Source organism: Pinus tabuliformis, chromosome 8 (assembly GCF_031772625.1).
Source record: "Pinus tabuliformis cultivar Carrire ecotype Pingquan chromosome 8, CPIR1, whole genome shotgun sequence".
In the NCBI taxonomy this organism is placed as follows: domain Eukaryota; kingdom Viridiplantae; phylum Streptophyta; class Pinopsida; order Pinales; family Pinaceae; genus Pinus; species Pinus tabuliformis.
This window is the reverse complement of record NC_142294.1, coordinates 1,347,481,816-1,347,497,531: the sequence shown is the minus strand read 5'-3', so window position 1 is coordinate 1,347,497,531 and position 15,716 is coordinate 1,347,481,816. Positions and strand designations below refer to the sequence as shown.

Here is a 15,716-nt window from a genome sequence, read left to right as displayed (position 1 = left end):
GTTTCCTAAATTGTAGCACAGTTTACTATTTTTAGCAGTTTTTCGGGTCCTGAACTTCCAGAGCCGTTTTGAGGCCCTAAACGACGTTTTTTTGGAAATCTGGGGCAACATCATGGACTCATGTTGCCTCCCAAAGTGGTAGTACTCGGATAGATCTTTCTAATGAGCTATTGTATGCGTCAAACGGAGATCGTATGCCAAAGTTACGACCTCGGGAAATTGATGTACCAATTTTCCCAAATGGGGCCCACAATTTGGCGTTTCATCTTCTAGGGTTAGGTTTTGGGATGTGAAAGGTTTTCCATTGTTTCTCAACAATAAATAGGCCTTCGAGCCTCATTGTAACACAGTTCAGAGGCATGTAGCCACCACATCTCTTCTCAGAGATAAGCTACCATCGCCCTAGCTGGTTTATTTCCATTTCTGTTTGTAAACATATTTCAGTATTTTACAGTAATGAAATGAAGTATTATTTCCGCTGCATATCTGTGTTTATGGTTATCTCTGTAATTTTTTGCGTTCCTGTTTAAATCCGGATCAGTGGTATTAGAGCGGTCTGCTTTTTCTCTATTTTTCTTTGCATGTCCCCAACGAGGTCGGGATATAAGGAGTTAGGGCTTGAACTGGTCGAACCTTTGCAAGACCAACCTCGCAAATCCCGACGGCCTCCCATGGCGGATGAGAAGAAAGACGAGGGGGCAGAGATCCTATCAAAATCTTGCTCGAAGAAGCCCTCGAGCGACAACAGAACGCGATGATGGACAACTTTGCCCAGATCCTTTAGCGACTACCCAGAAGCGACGCATCGACTTCCAGTAGCTACTCTGGAAACGCCACACCGTTTAAGGTACAAGTGAATTTTGAAATCCCCATCTTCGAGGGTAAAATAGACGCAGATGCGGTAGATAAATGGTTAAATCTGTTAGAGGGTTATTTTTCTGTTCATAAATTTTCGAGTCGGGAAAAGATTGTTTTTGCTCTTCTTAAAGCAACCCCCCCATGTCAAGGACTGGTGGGAAACCTATTGCGAGCAGAAGGATGAGAGCACAGGCTCATTATTTTCAGCCGCACCCACTTGGGATTCATTCCGAGATGCCGTTAAGGAGCAATACTACCCTGTCAAAAGCTATGAGGACAAATACATCAAATGGACCACACTGCGGCAGGGATGAGACCAAGATGTGCTGGAGTTCACAAACATTTTTCATACCCTTCGCACACAGTTGGGTATCAAAGATTCTGAGTTGCATCTGGTACTCAAATACCGCGGCTCCCTACACAAATACATCCAGGGAGAGATGGAGTTCTTGAACATCTCCTCACTCGGCACAGCATACCGATACGCTGTCAAAATCGAGAAAAAGTTTAAACAGAAGAAGCGAGACTTTGGATCTGCAAATCCTAAGCCCAAAGGACAAAGCCAAGGCGGGGTGACCCAAGACAACCCGTCGAAGCCGCAAGAAAAGAACAATACCACGAATCCAAAGAAGGACACAGGAAAGTGGTGTGAGTTCCACAAGAGTCCCACTCATGACACAAGTGAGTGTCGGACCAAGCAGTCGCTGGTGGCTGAGTTGAAGGCTTCTGAATCAGATGCATGTTCTGACCCTGAGCCAGAACCCGACAAGGGGAATAGAAAAGGGAAGCAAATCATTGATGCGGATCCCAGCACCACTGTTGCCACTGCTAAGATCCAGAAAAATGAGCCCGAAAATCCAAAGGAAGGGGAGCGTCTTTTCCACTCACAGATGTGGGTGAAGGGTTTGCCGTTGCAATTCATTGTCGACAGTGGCAGCCAAAAGAACCTTATTTCAGTAGAGGTCGTGAAGCGGTTGGGCCTATCGACTACACCACACCCCCAACCGTACAGTATCAGATGGCTTCATGAAGTACAAGATCTCAAAGTTCGGCAGTAGTGTCGCCTTCCCTACAGCATCAAGCCCTTCACAGACGAGGTATTTTGTGATGTTACACCTTTAGATTTTTGTGATGTATTACTAGGCCAACCATACTTGTGGAGGCGACATGTTGTGTATGAGTCAAGGCCTCGCGCTGTCATTATTTCTTTGAATAATTCATTATACAGCATACCAGAGGTAGCCCCACCTACCGCTACATCTTTGATCATTGCTAAGAAAGGCAGCAAGATCATCTCCCAGACCAGGAAATTCATCTGTCTGCTTCACGCCCAAAGTAAGGGGAAGATTGTCACCACATCCATGAACCCCGCGGTTCCTCCATGCAGCAGCAACAGCAGCAGCAAAGGGATACGGTCATGACAAAACACAGGAACAACTTCTCCTCACCCACAGTGGTACCACACAAGTTTCAGGTGGGCGACAAAGTTTGTTTACATCTGCAGAGAGAATGCCTTACCAGAACCCATCAGAAACTCATACCACTCCAACATGGTCCTTACACCAGTACCAAGGCTATGGGAAACAATGCTTTTAAGCACAACATTCCTCCATTCCTTCACTTGCACCATGTGTTCAATGTGGACCATCGTCGACCATGCTTCCCACCATTTCTGGACACATCAGAAGTTGCAGAACAGCTCACCAGAGACCCAGCTCAGCAGAAGCTTCCTCATCTCAGGGAGGAACTCAATGCAATGGGGACCATTACTTCCTAAGGGGGGAGGAATGATCGAGGTGGATGTTGGTGGCCACCCACCTATCCTATTTGGACCCCCACAACTGTCTCTTTCAGATTTTTCAGTTTCCTAAATTGTAGCACAGTTTACTATTTTTAGCAGTTTTTTGGGTCCTGAACTTCCGGAGCCGTTTTGAGGCCCTAAACGACTTTTTTTTGGAAATCTGAGGCCCCAAAGTGGTAGTGCTCGGATAGATCTTTCTAATGAGCTATTGTATGCGTCAAACGGAGATCGTATGCCAAAGTTACGACCCCGGGTAATTGATGTACCAATTTGCCCAAGCGGGGCCCACAATTTGGCGTTTCATCTTCTAGGGTTAGGTTTTGGGATGTGAAAGGTTTTCCATTGTTTCTCAACAATAAATAGGCCTTCGAGCCTCATTTTAACACAGTTCAGAGGCATGTAGCCACCACATCTCTTCTCAGAGATAAGCTACCATCACCCTAGCTGGTTTATTTCCATTTCTGTTTGTAAACATATTTCAGTATTTTACAGTAATGAAATGAAGTATTATTTCCACTTCATATCTGTGTTTATGGTTATCTCTGTAATTTGTTTCGTTCCTGTTTAAATCCGGATCACTCACCTACGGAGATACCTCTACATTGTTAGGTCAAACACTCCATCAATCTGACCTCGGGTGCACTGCTACCAAATAGACCGATCTATCGATGCTTTGTTATGGAGAACGATGAGATCAAGAGGTTGATTTAGGAGCTGCTATAGAAAGGGCACATCAGGCCAAGCTCATCACCCTGTGGAAGCCTGATTTTATTGGTACATAAGAAGGACAAGACCTGGAGAATCTGTATTGACTATCGGGCATTAGACAAGATCATTGTCCGGAATAGTTACCCAATTCCAAGGATTGATGGCTTTCTCGAACAACTTAAGGGGGAAAAATGTTTCAGCAAGATTGATGAGAAGTCTATTTATCACCAGGTGCCTATCGAACCCTTCGATGTGTGGAAGACTTCCTTCAAATCCAAGGAGGGCCTTTTCGAATGGTTCGTCATGCATTTCCGGTTGATGAATGCCCCCACAACCTTCGTGAGATTGAGGGATGACATCTTGTGACCCTTCACTAATGCATTCATGGTGGTGTACTTAGGTGACATCTTGATCTTTAGCAAGAGTTGGGAAGAGCACTTCCACCATATTCGACAGTTCCTCCAAACCCTGTGACAACATAAGTTGAGTACCAATTTGGAAAAACGCACTTTTGGCATGACCCAGGTTCAATATCTTGGGTACATAATTGATGAGTAGAGTGTGCATGTGGACCCAGCCAAGATACAAGTCATTTAGGATTGGCCAACCCCAACCACTCTAATAGAGCTACATAAATTTCAGGGTCTTGCTAATTTCTACCACAGGTTCGTGTTGGGGTTCTCTCATATCACTTGGCCTTTAATTCAAGTCACCAAGGGTGGAGCGAAAGCAAAGTTATTTTGGTTTGAAACCCAAGAGAAGGAATTTTTCTAGTTGAAGAATCACCTTTGCTCCACACTAGTGCTCACATTACTAGACCTATAGAAACCATTTGAGATTGAGACAAATGCCTTTGACTATGCTATTGGTGCAGTTCTTACTCAATAGGGGCATCCAATGGCTTACCACGATGAGACATTTTCAGACACATTCTGAAAGTATCCCCCCCATGACAAAGAAATGTATTCCATTGTGCAGGTCTTTCGTTAATGGAAGAATTACATTATGGGGAAAAACAAGGTCATCCAGACAAACCACTGATCCCTATCATTCATATAGACACAAGGGAAGTTACAAAAAGATAACCATCAGAAATGGTCCACGTACCTACAACAATTCCATTTGAACATTAACTACAAGAAGTGAAACACCAATAATTTTGTAGATTGCCTCAGCCGACCACCAGTCATGGCGTTGATTACTGTGCTAGACTCCTGTGGGCACGAGACTTCAGGCTAGCTACATATTTATAAGAACTAACTAGAATTTGGCAGCACAAATCATACACTATTGGTAAGTAAGAAAGTTCCAAATTTTCACCTTTAGGATGCAATGTTATTCCACTTTGGACACATCTGTGTACCTTCAAGCAAGCATGCTGAGATTATTTGGGAGGCGCACTACAGTCAGGTTGCTATTCGGAGTAGAGAAAAAAATGGCAGTACTGTAGAATTGTTTTTATTGGCTAGACATTTGTCAGGATGTTGGGAAGTACATTAAATTTTGCATTGCCTGCGCCATTGTCAAACCAACCATCAAGAAGCAAGGCTTGTATACTTCTCTGCCTACTCCTATTCAACCTTGGAAATCCATCTCCATGGATTACATGCCGGACTTTCCTTCTACTAAGCATGAAAACGACTGTGCTTTCATGGTCATCGATAAATTCTCGAAGATGGGCATTATGGCGGCCTGGAAGAAGAGTATCAAAATAGAGGCCACTGCTAAGCTTTTCTTTGATCAAGTGTGGGTCCACTTTTGGATCCTGTAGTCCATTATCTCAGATCGGGACAACAAATTCCTAAGTGCATTTTGGTCAAGTCTCGGTCGATGTTGGATACCAAACTTACTAAGTCCATGACTTTCCACCCCCAAACCGATGGCCAAACAAAGGTTATCAACTCGATGATATTACACATTCTGCTCATGTACAACTTGAGTCATACATGCACATGGGATCAAATCATCCCCTATGTCCAACATAGCTACAACAGAGCTCTCCATAGCTCAACAAGCCATAGCCCTTGTAACAGCCTTGGATAAAAATTCATGTAAAAATATATAAGGCCACATTAATGGAACACATATTCCAAGATGAATGGTGGGTAAAACATCCTAGTGGGTGTTCATTTAGTTTATTATGGCTAAGGAAATTGGCAAAGGCAATGGAAAAGGCTTTGGAAAGGCACGAGGAATTTATTGGCATTTTATTTATGACAATAATACTAATTAGGATAAAAGGAAGGTGAAAGGTTAGAGGTTGCATGTGAGGAGGAAAATGAAGGAAAATAATGGAAAATGAAGAAAATAGAGGCCTGATTAATAAAAAGGCTTCTGAGGATCAGTGGATAGGCTTGGTCAATTCAGTTTTAGAACTCTCTCGTTATTATTTCTCTCCCTCTCATACTCTTGGAAACTTAGATTTTTATTGGAGCACTCTTGGAGAGTGTGTCATACTTGGAGTTTTGGACAAAAAGGAAAATGAAGAGCAGGAAAGCACAAGAGGACATCGGGATCAGTAGCTACAACGAGTTTTTCTTGCAGGTACCAAGTTGCATGTATGTTTTCCTCACTATTTTTGGCATGCATGGCACATACATGTGGTTTCTTGGTTATGATATGTCACTGGCATCGAGGATTGCCTGGATTGATAGTGGATTTTCCTAGCCTTTCTATTTCCTAAATAGTTGGCATGGATATTGTGGGTTTATTTCCTTGTTTATGTTTGGTTGGTTCTCATGTTTCCTTAGCTTGGTTTGGGCCTCCAAAATGTCTTCAAAACGACATCCACTTTCACCTTTATCACCACCATTTCACTCACATGTCGCAACTCCATAACCATATAACCTTTCATTAGCCACCATTTTCATAAATATATGGGTTAGGATCCTTATTTACCAAAGTTATTTATTTTATGTGTTTAAAGTGAATTTATGATTAAAAACTATGAAATTAACATGGTTTCATGTATCTATATATGTGGCTTGAGTTTCATGACATGTGTAGGTCATTTGGAAGCTTCCAAGGCACCCTTATGTGGCCTCCAATGCTCAAATTCGAATTCCATTTAAAGGAGATTTGGATAAAGGTCAAAGAAGGATATGTGTCCTATTTGGATTGTAACTCTACGAGGTGTCTCATTATTTCTTATTTGGATTAGAACTCTATGAGACACTTAGGGGATATGTATCTCATTATGAGCTATTTGGTTGTAACTATATGAGATTTTAGTGGAACTTCATTAAATAGGGTAGCTTCTTATATTTTTATATAAATAGGAGAGCCTTCTCCTTTGAAAGGCATGTGTAAATTTGGAGAAATGCTCATGTTTTTAATAGAGAATTTAGAGCTTATACTTGGAGATTTGAAGATTTAGTTTTGCTTGCATATGGAGCTTCTTCACTTGCCATCCTCATACACCATTGGAATAGCCATCTAATGATTGTGAGATTTAATTGCTTTTATAGATTAAAGTTCATTTGCTTTCTTAGTATTAGTTTTAGAATGACTGTGTAATCTTTTCTTTTCTAAAAACATTTCAATAGGGAAGATTTATGTATTTTATAAATGGATTAAGTTTGAGGCAAGGGCTCATATTTATTTAGTTTCCTTTCATGTTCTGTTATTTAATTTCTTAGATCAAACCATCAATTCATTGTATAATTGAATAAAGGATCAGGCCAAGAAGGTGACTTCAAATTGGGTGATTGAATGTTCAACCTATGCAATCATTGAGCTTTACTTTTTCATGCTTTTATATTTGCTTTTAAGATCCTCATTTAATTGCATTAACTGATATTCCTAAAGATCATTCTAAGAAATTGATTTAATCATATTTCAAGATTGAATGGTTGAATATTTGATACATGCAATTATTGAGTTATTTTCTGCACACTTTACTTGCTTTTCTAGGACATTAGAAGTTAAAGTATAAATAGTTGCTTATACATCATCTCAAGAAGGTAACACTTCATAATTGAATGCTGGAGTAACTAAGTATACATTAGCTATTTTTGGTTTCACAGGTTAGTTGAATTTCATTTTCATTATTTGATTTCATAGATTAGATGAATTGGTTTTCGTTATTTTGTAGTTAGATTGATCTAAACTGAAAGACAATTTCTAACACATAAAGTGCACGCATGCTTCACAAGTTTATGAAACCCCCAGGTTGGCAAATTAAATGAAAGGAAATCACTTTGCCCCAACACTTGGGTTGAGTTATTACATCCTAGAATCCCTGGTTGGACAAATTCTCTGGAAGCCCCATAACATCTTGGGTTGAGTTACTAGTCCTGGAAGCCTTGGCTGGAAAAACGCTCTAGAAACCATTGGTGGGTTGAGTTACTAGTCCTCGAAGCCCTGGTTGGACAAATTCTCTAAAAGCCCAGTAGCAGCTGTGGGTCGAGGTACTAGTCCTGAAAGCCTTAGTTGGAACAAATTCTCTAGAGCCCTGGAAATATTGGACAGAGACCAATCTAATGATGGTTTTGTGATGTTTGACCATGAGGTGGAATCATTGTTTTATGGGTTGAGGTGGATAGCCTTTGGAAGCCTTGGATGGTTTTAGATTGATATGTTCTATGATATCCCACATTCATGCTTGGAATATGGCACAAGGGTGAATGTATGAAGAGATTTTTGGCTCAACCCTTTCTACGGTCGGGTGGAATGTGCAATTCCCATCCCAGGTTTTGATTTTGCATCATTAATATGAGGTTATTTATCCTTGTATTTCTATGAGTATTATGGTGGTTTATATGTGGATCATATGGCTGTGATTTCATTGGTATTTTTCCTGCTATTATGTTGGTTATATATATATATATATCTATATATATATATATATATATATATATATATATATATATATATATATATATATATATATATCTGTGTGTGTGTTTGTGTGTGTGTGTGTTTGTGACCGTAGCTATGTGTGGCTTTCATCATGTTTTTACTTATAAATGAATGAACAATGTATCTATGACCTAATGGATGAAATAGTAGTTAATATTTCAAGGAAATAATGCCTCATAGCGAATCTCATATAAGTATGAGAACCCTATGCTCAGATTTATTATTTACACCTGTAGATTACATATTCATGATATGTTTGATGAAATGCCTGTCATGGCTAGTAGCGGACTAGTGAAGTTCTTATTCAAGTGATTGCATTAGTACTGTTATTCCCATGTTATCTTATTGTTCTAAAGGTGTCATTCAATTATGGGTAGTGACCTGGGATCTAGGCCTAAAAAAGTGGCTCAAATCTCGGGGACACTATCACAACACTATGCAAAATAGTCCCTGGATGTTGGCTTGCAAGACTGTGAGAGTGTCCAGAGGTCCCTGGACACTGGCATGCCAATAGCATGAGTGAAACTAGAGGTGAAGTGGTCCAAAATATTAGTGGGACCAAGGGGCTGGTTGGCAGAAAGGTTGGAGTCATTCTTGAGGGTCCTAATGCTGATGTTGAATGTCTATATGGTGTGCTTCCATCGGTTCCACTTCCCTAATGTGACTTGGGAGGTCGAATCATATCATAGAGGCCTCTCATCACATGTTTACCCTGGTTGGCAGGTTTCTTGGGTAGATGTGGGAGGAGGATTTTACAGAGTGGTATCAAAGCATGGTTCACCCCTCAGACTGGATGGGTTATGCGTTCATGTTGGTTGCGTATGTGTTCTTTATGCTTGTAGTCCATGTGCTTGTTGCTTTTTCATGGTGTTGATCATGGTTGTAGTGATGTCACCATGTGAAGGTTGGTGGTGTTGTTGTGGGATGTGTCGTCATGAGTGTATGGGTGTATATGCATTGTTATGCATGTCGGTGTCTATATGAATGCATTGTCATATTTATGGTTACACATGCATGGTAGGTCGAATATGAATTGTGAGGTCATTGTATGCAAATAGGCCATCATGATGATATTAGTATGTTATGATGCTAATGTGTTGGATGAGATAGAGTAGGAGATGCAAATCATTAAAGTGAAGTCGCAACATTGGACCTTGAGGCAAGTGCACATCGTCATATAGGTTTGTATGTTGGGCATGCAGGTATGTAGGTTAAGGATTGTTATATGCATTATGGTTATGTGTATGCCTTTCATTCTATTGATGTTATGGTTACATTCATGATAGATGCTAGTTGATTTGTATAGCCATATGCACATGTGTGAGATAGTCATGAGAGATAGTAACATGTGGTTGTATGCATTGATATTTTTGTTTTATGTTAGATAACTTAATGATTATGTTATATGTTGTTGATGAGTACGCTATAGGTTAACTTGTTGTTATATGATAGTTAGCTTGATCATTACGTTATATGTTTTTGATGAGCATGATATATAACTTCTTGTTGTTATATGCTAGTAAATTGATGATTAGGGTTATTACATTAATATCTTGATGTTATATGTATCATACTAAGTTGGATTGGTATATGCAAATGGCTATGGTTGTGAAATTCAGGTATAAGTTAATATGTTGCAATATTATACCAACCTATACTGACTGTGCAGATGTAATTATTATGTATGAATGATAAATGTTTATGATCTTATGATGTGGACATGTTGGCTAGTGATGCTTGTGGATACCATGATCTTATTTATGTTTGAGTTGATTCATGCTAATTTGGATTGATTGTGTAGACCCCTGAGATACATTAAGGTATGAGCTTGCTTATGTCATCTACTTTGTGCTTGAATGTTTGATTATGTTGTTTATTTGGTGTTTGAGTGTTTGATGTCTATTATGTCATTTATCTATTGTTTGATTACTTCAATGTTATGAATATAATTCATAACAAGTAATTAAATGAAATAAATATAAATATTAAATAATTAAATATTAATTAGGTTAAATAGTTATTAAATTAAGTGAAAAGGCATGTCTAAAAGACATGCCCATTCACGAAAGGACACCTGCTTAGGTATATAAATGAGGGTCCTCGTTGTAAACAATCATCACTTATACATTTTATATATATTAATAAATTATTATTTTAAATACCTCTTGTATTTTAACATATTAAGTTTTCAAGCTATTAGTTTTCTTGCTTCAGTATCAGTTTTTATGCTTCAATGGTATCAAAGCCATCTCTAACAAGTAATTAAATAAATTAAATATAACTATTAAATAATTAAATATTAATTAGGTTAAATAGTCATTAAATTAAGTGAAAAGGCATGTCTAAAAGACATGCCCATTCACGAAAGAACAACTACTTAGGTATATAAATGCGGGTCCTCATTGTAAAAAATCATCACTTATACATTATATCTATATCTATATATATATATATATATATATATATATATATATATATATATATATATATATATATATATATATATATAGATATTATTATTTTAAATACCTTGTGTATTTTAACATATTAAGTTTTCAAGCTATAAGTTTTCTTGCTTCAGTATCGATTTTTATGTTTTAGTAGTATCAGAGCCATGGCACACGATATAATCATGCGAGTCTTTGACATTGTTCGTCGCACAATGTGCCATTACGTTCACGTCCTGAATGCGTTGAACATTTTAGTGAAATTCAAGAAGTATTTCAGCGATTAGAAAAATCATGTGGAGAAGTTAAAGCATGTCGAAAGAAAAGCGATAACAAAGAAAATGATCTAGATAATGATTATGATGTAGCTGATATAGATCAAGAAGATTATAATGTTGAAAATCCAGATGGAGTTGATCTTGATGTGGATGAAAATGATATCGATGAAGATTATGTAGATCAAGATGATGATTTAGATGAAGATGATCTCAACAAGGATTGGGATGGAGAAGAATCTGAAATCAACCAACAAAATGGAAATGCTAGAATAGGACTAGACATAAGCAAGGGTCATGAATTTGGGACCTCTTCTGTACAAGGTTTTCATTTGCAAGGATACAGCCCCAACTTTTCACATGTGGGTTTGGAATCTAGTTTTGATAGTCCTTACGTTTTCCATCTGGGTTTAGGACCTCGTTTTGAACATAATCATGTTGAAGCCAAAGTCATCAGGGACAATGTGAAAGGTTCAAGCAAAGGTTATGGTTTTGTAAAATTTTATAATATCAATTGTGCTGCCCAAATTATTGCACATATGAATGGCTACGGGTTGGGATACAAGAATACTAGGAAAAAGAAGGCTTTTGTTCCTCCGCCTCACTTCATTAACATGCGTGAAGTGAAGGAAATGCGTATCCCAGTTGAACATAAACGAGATCCAATCACAGGAGAGGTGTTTGAGACAATTGAGGGTATGATGTTTAAAGATGGATATGTTTTCAAAACTGTGTCCATGAAATCTATTAGTTCCCAAATTATCCAACCAACATTTGTCGAGCTTTAGAAATTTCAAAAGCCTGGAGATGACGCAAGTGATGATATTAAAGATATCAAATACGACGACTTTTATCAACAAAAGGGTATAGGTAGATTTGAGAGTGCGGGAGATTCTTGTATATTCGAATTAGTTCATTTGGAAACAATGGAAGAAGAAAACGGAAACATGGATACAAATCCCCATAACGAATATGTGAGAAAACTGGTTCTCGATGTTATGAGAACTGTGGAAGCAGAAGCTGAGGTGAGTGGAAGTATTATTCCTCCTGCTCTACAAAGTGCAACAGTGGGTGCAACAATCCAAATGCCCAAAATTGAAGTTGACCATTTGGTGTCGACTGTGAGGTTTAATAATAATGTTGTATACGACATTAATGATCAACAACGTGCTGATAACATTCATCTCGGAATCAAGAGTTTATCAGAGAATATTGATACATGTGAATTAGATGATGAACGACGTGGAGAGAATGTTCGTCATTTCAGAATGGATGAAAGTGGATACGACGAGAGCAAGGATTATCTAACAACATTCACATTTCCAGAAAATACTATTGTTTTTCGATACGTACAAGATAATCGCCAAGCCAATCGAGAACCGGATTTTCGATGTGGTCAAATTATATGGAATTCCAGATTCACATGGCATCAGATCAAACAACATCTGGAGGACAATACTTATAATTTCAATTTCAGAGATGAAGTTATCATGATTGGTCAGAGTAACATTACAAAGGGGGTAGTAATTAGTGGTCACACAGAGGAAAAAGTAGATGTTAGCCTTCATGCAGCTGTGGATGAAAACGCCAGAGAACTATGGAGAAACCCTCGCTTCCTATCATCAATTCCGCCACTAACTTTGGTCAAAATTTGTTTACCCATGCCCATTTCCGCTACCATGATTTCGGTCAGCTCCATCCAATTCCTACGATCCGTCCCTACCATTTCCGCTACCATGATTTTGGTCAGCTCTATCCAATTCCTACCAGCTTCGTCCATATTTTCCCTTGCGTTGACCGTTTGTCAGTTGTTTTTCTCCGTCTCGATAGGAAGATACCATGCAGTTATCATTTCGATAAGGCACATGGTGTCACAACGACCAGAGACTTGTCCCTTGTTGCCCTAGTGTTATTCACCGAACAATCATCATATTGTTTCATTTTCGTCTGTCGTCTTTTCCTATCTCGTGACTTCAGTGTGTGTTATATCTATTAACATAACTTACAAAGTCATAAAGTGTTATAACAACACGCGATGGATGATCGGTTGAATCTTTGCACTTTCCTTTTTATATGAAAAAGGTAGGTCTTAAAAAAACCATTATTATAAAAAAAAATAGAGTTAACAAAAAAAAATTAGAGTTTAAAAAAGAATGTTTAAAAAAAAGAGGAATATTATAGATTCTACATGATGAGACACTTGCCAGATTATATACATCGAGACGAAAACCACTAAGTGAAGAAATCCACAACATTAAAGCTTTGAGGGCAAAGCTTCTGAAGGAAGGGGCTATGTTATGAATATAATTCATAACAAGTAATCAAATAAAATAAATATAAATATTAAATAATTAAATATTAATCAGGTTAAATAGTCATTAAATTAAGTGAAAAGTCATGTCTAAAAGACATGCCCATTCACGAAAGGACACATGTTTAGGTATATAAATGTGGGTCCTCATTGTAAACAATCATCACTTATACATTTTATATATATTAATAAATTATTATTTTAAATACCTCGTGTATTTTAACATATTAAGTTTTCAAGCTATCAATTTTCTTTCTTCAATATTGGTTCTTATGCTTCATTCAATGATATGAGCATGTGTCTATAAGATTTCTTGTCGAAATGATCTTGTTTTAAGATGGTCGTACTAACACATATGTGTTAAGATAGTTGATATGAACTTGAGTATAATTGGTGATAGTTGTAGTATTATGCCTAATGACTATGAGTTGACTATGGATTATGACATGGTTGTTAGATTTGGTAAAGGTTTTCAAATTAATAGATATGATTGTCTTTATATTTGGAACATGTGGTTGACATGTGTGAGCAGTTGCAGGGAAACATGCTTGGTATTAGCTTGACAAGGTAATAGTTGATGTGTTTATATAACTAATAGTTGGGTGATGTGACAGTGCATAGTAAGACTCAATTGCAACAAAGTAAAAAGGTAAAAGAAAGGAATTGGGAAGTAATTCCTTTGGAAATGTTTGGAAACCCTAATTCCAAACGAATGAGTGCTTTGCATACCGGAAGTCTTTTTAACATTGATTTCTTATGACATTATGTTGATATGTGTTAGATTCATGAACATGTACTTGATAGGTATATTAGCTACTCTCTAGATAAAATGGATTTGTTAAGGGAATTGGATTCCCTTGAGAGATGGTTTGGTTTGTAGAAATTCTCACTGTAGATCACCTGATAATGCAATGTAACTAAAGCAAAGTACCTGATCTTCTTCTAAAAACAAACTTGTAGAAGCTTAATCGATTTTGAGAAAGATCAAATAAAACACATATAACAGATGAAGAAGAAATCAATCACACATGAACACAGAAGAATACTCTGGGGAAAGCCTCATCTAAAAACCCTGCTATCTGTATTATCATACAAGTGGAAATATCTCAAGATTACACAAAACTTTAGCTCACAAGCTATCCAGCTCTCAGTACAATCCCTCACTGCTGCTCATAGAAAGAATAGACAACACATATGCCTTCCTTCAGTCCTCCAAGCCTCCTATTTCCTTGCGCAATTTCTCCTAGGTCCTCAAGCTACCACCTATGTTTAATTACCTCACACACTGCTCACTAACCTCTGAAATAATTGTGCAATCCTCAAGGAAATAATTCCTTCTGCATGCAAGAGATATCCTCATGGGAATATTCCTACAACTGATAGTACACTGTCCCATCCTTTGATCTCAATTGGGTCTCTGTCTGAACTGACATGCATGAGTATTTATGAGAGAATATTCAATTATCTAAAGTACACTAGTTGCATGCATGCATGCATTGACTAACTGAACTCTCAATCAGTTCCAAAAACTGTTGGAACAAATCTAACTCGACTTAACTCAGTTAACTAAGCTAACTAATTACAACTCAAAGTACAACTCATCCTGATCTCCTTAATTAATGGATAACTTCCTCAATCAAAGGGATAACTGTTGCATGTTTTCACATAGACTTCATGTTTGATTTTCTCCAACTAATTAATTCAAGATGAATTAATTAATTATTTTACAAACAGCTGTTGTGATCAAATTCGAATTTTAATTCTCAATTTTAATTTAGGGACTAATTAAAATTGGAATGTATCCTGAAATGCTATCTATAGCAATGTTATTTTTAGCATTTCTTTTTGCTATTTTCAACCCTCCCTCTCAAAAAGAAAGATATTATTTGCCACCTTGATCCTGTCTCTGTGGAACTCAAATTTTCATTTTGACAATGCCTTAGTCAAAATGTTTGCATCTTGCTCCTTGGTCAAAACATACTGCAACAACATGATCCTCTTCACCACACAGTCTTGAAGATGATGATACCAGATATCGATGTGCTTGGACCTGTCATGAAATACTGGATTCTTAGAGATTTTGATACAACTCCGATTATCGCAATAGATCAAAGTTGGATCCATCCTCTGATCAAACAACCCAACTAGAATTTTCTGCATCCAAATGGCCTCGCATGCTGCTTGGCTTGCAGCTATGTATTCAGCCTCTGCTGAGCTAAGTACAACTGACCTCTGTTTCCTACTGTACCAAGAAACTGTAGTTGAACCAAGGTTGAAAATTCCTCTTGAAGTGCCCTTCCGACCTGATGGAATTCCTGCCCAATTTGCATTTGGGAAGCCCCAAAGCTTCACTCCCTCTGTCCATCTGTACCATAATCCATACTGAAATGTACCTCTGAGGTATCTCAGCACATGCTTAGCTGCCTTCCAAAACAGCTTGGTAGGCTGAACCATAG

At 37.9% G+C, this 15,716-nt stretch overlaps 1 pseudogene; it reads left to right on the top strand.

Moving 5' to 3' along the window:
- Nucleotides 1-11,737, top strand: part of LOC149240477 (ABC transporter G family member 36-like) — a 173,097-nt pseudogene extending 161,360 nt beyond the window's left edge.
- The last annotated feature ends 3,979 nt before the right edge of the window (nt 11,738-15,716 follow it).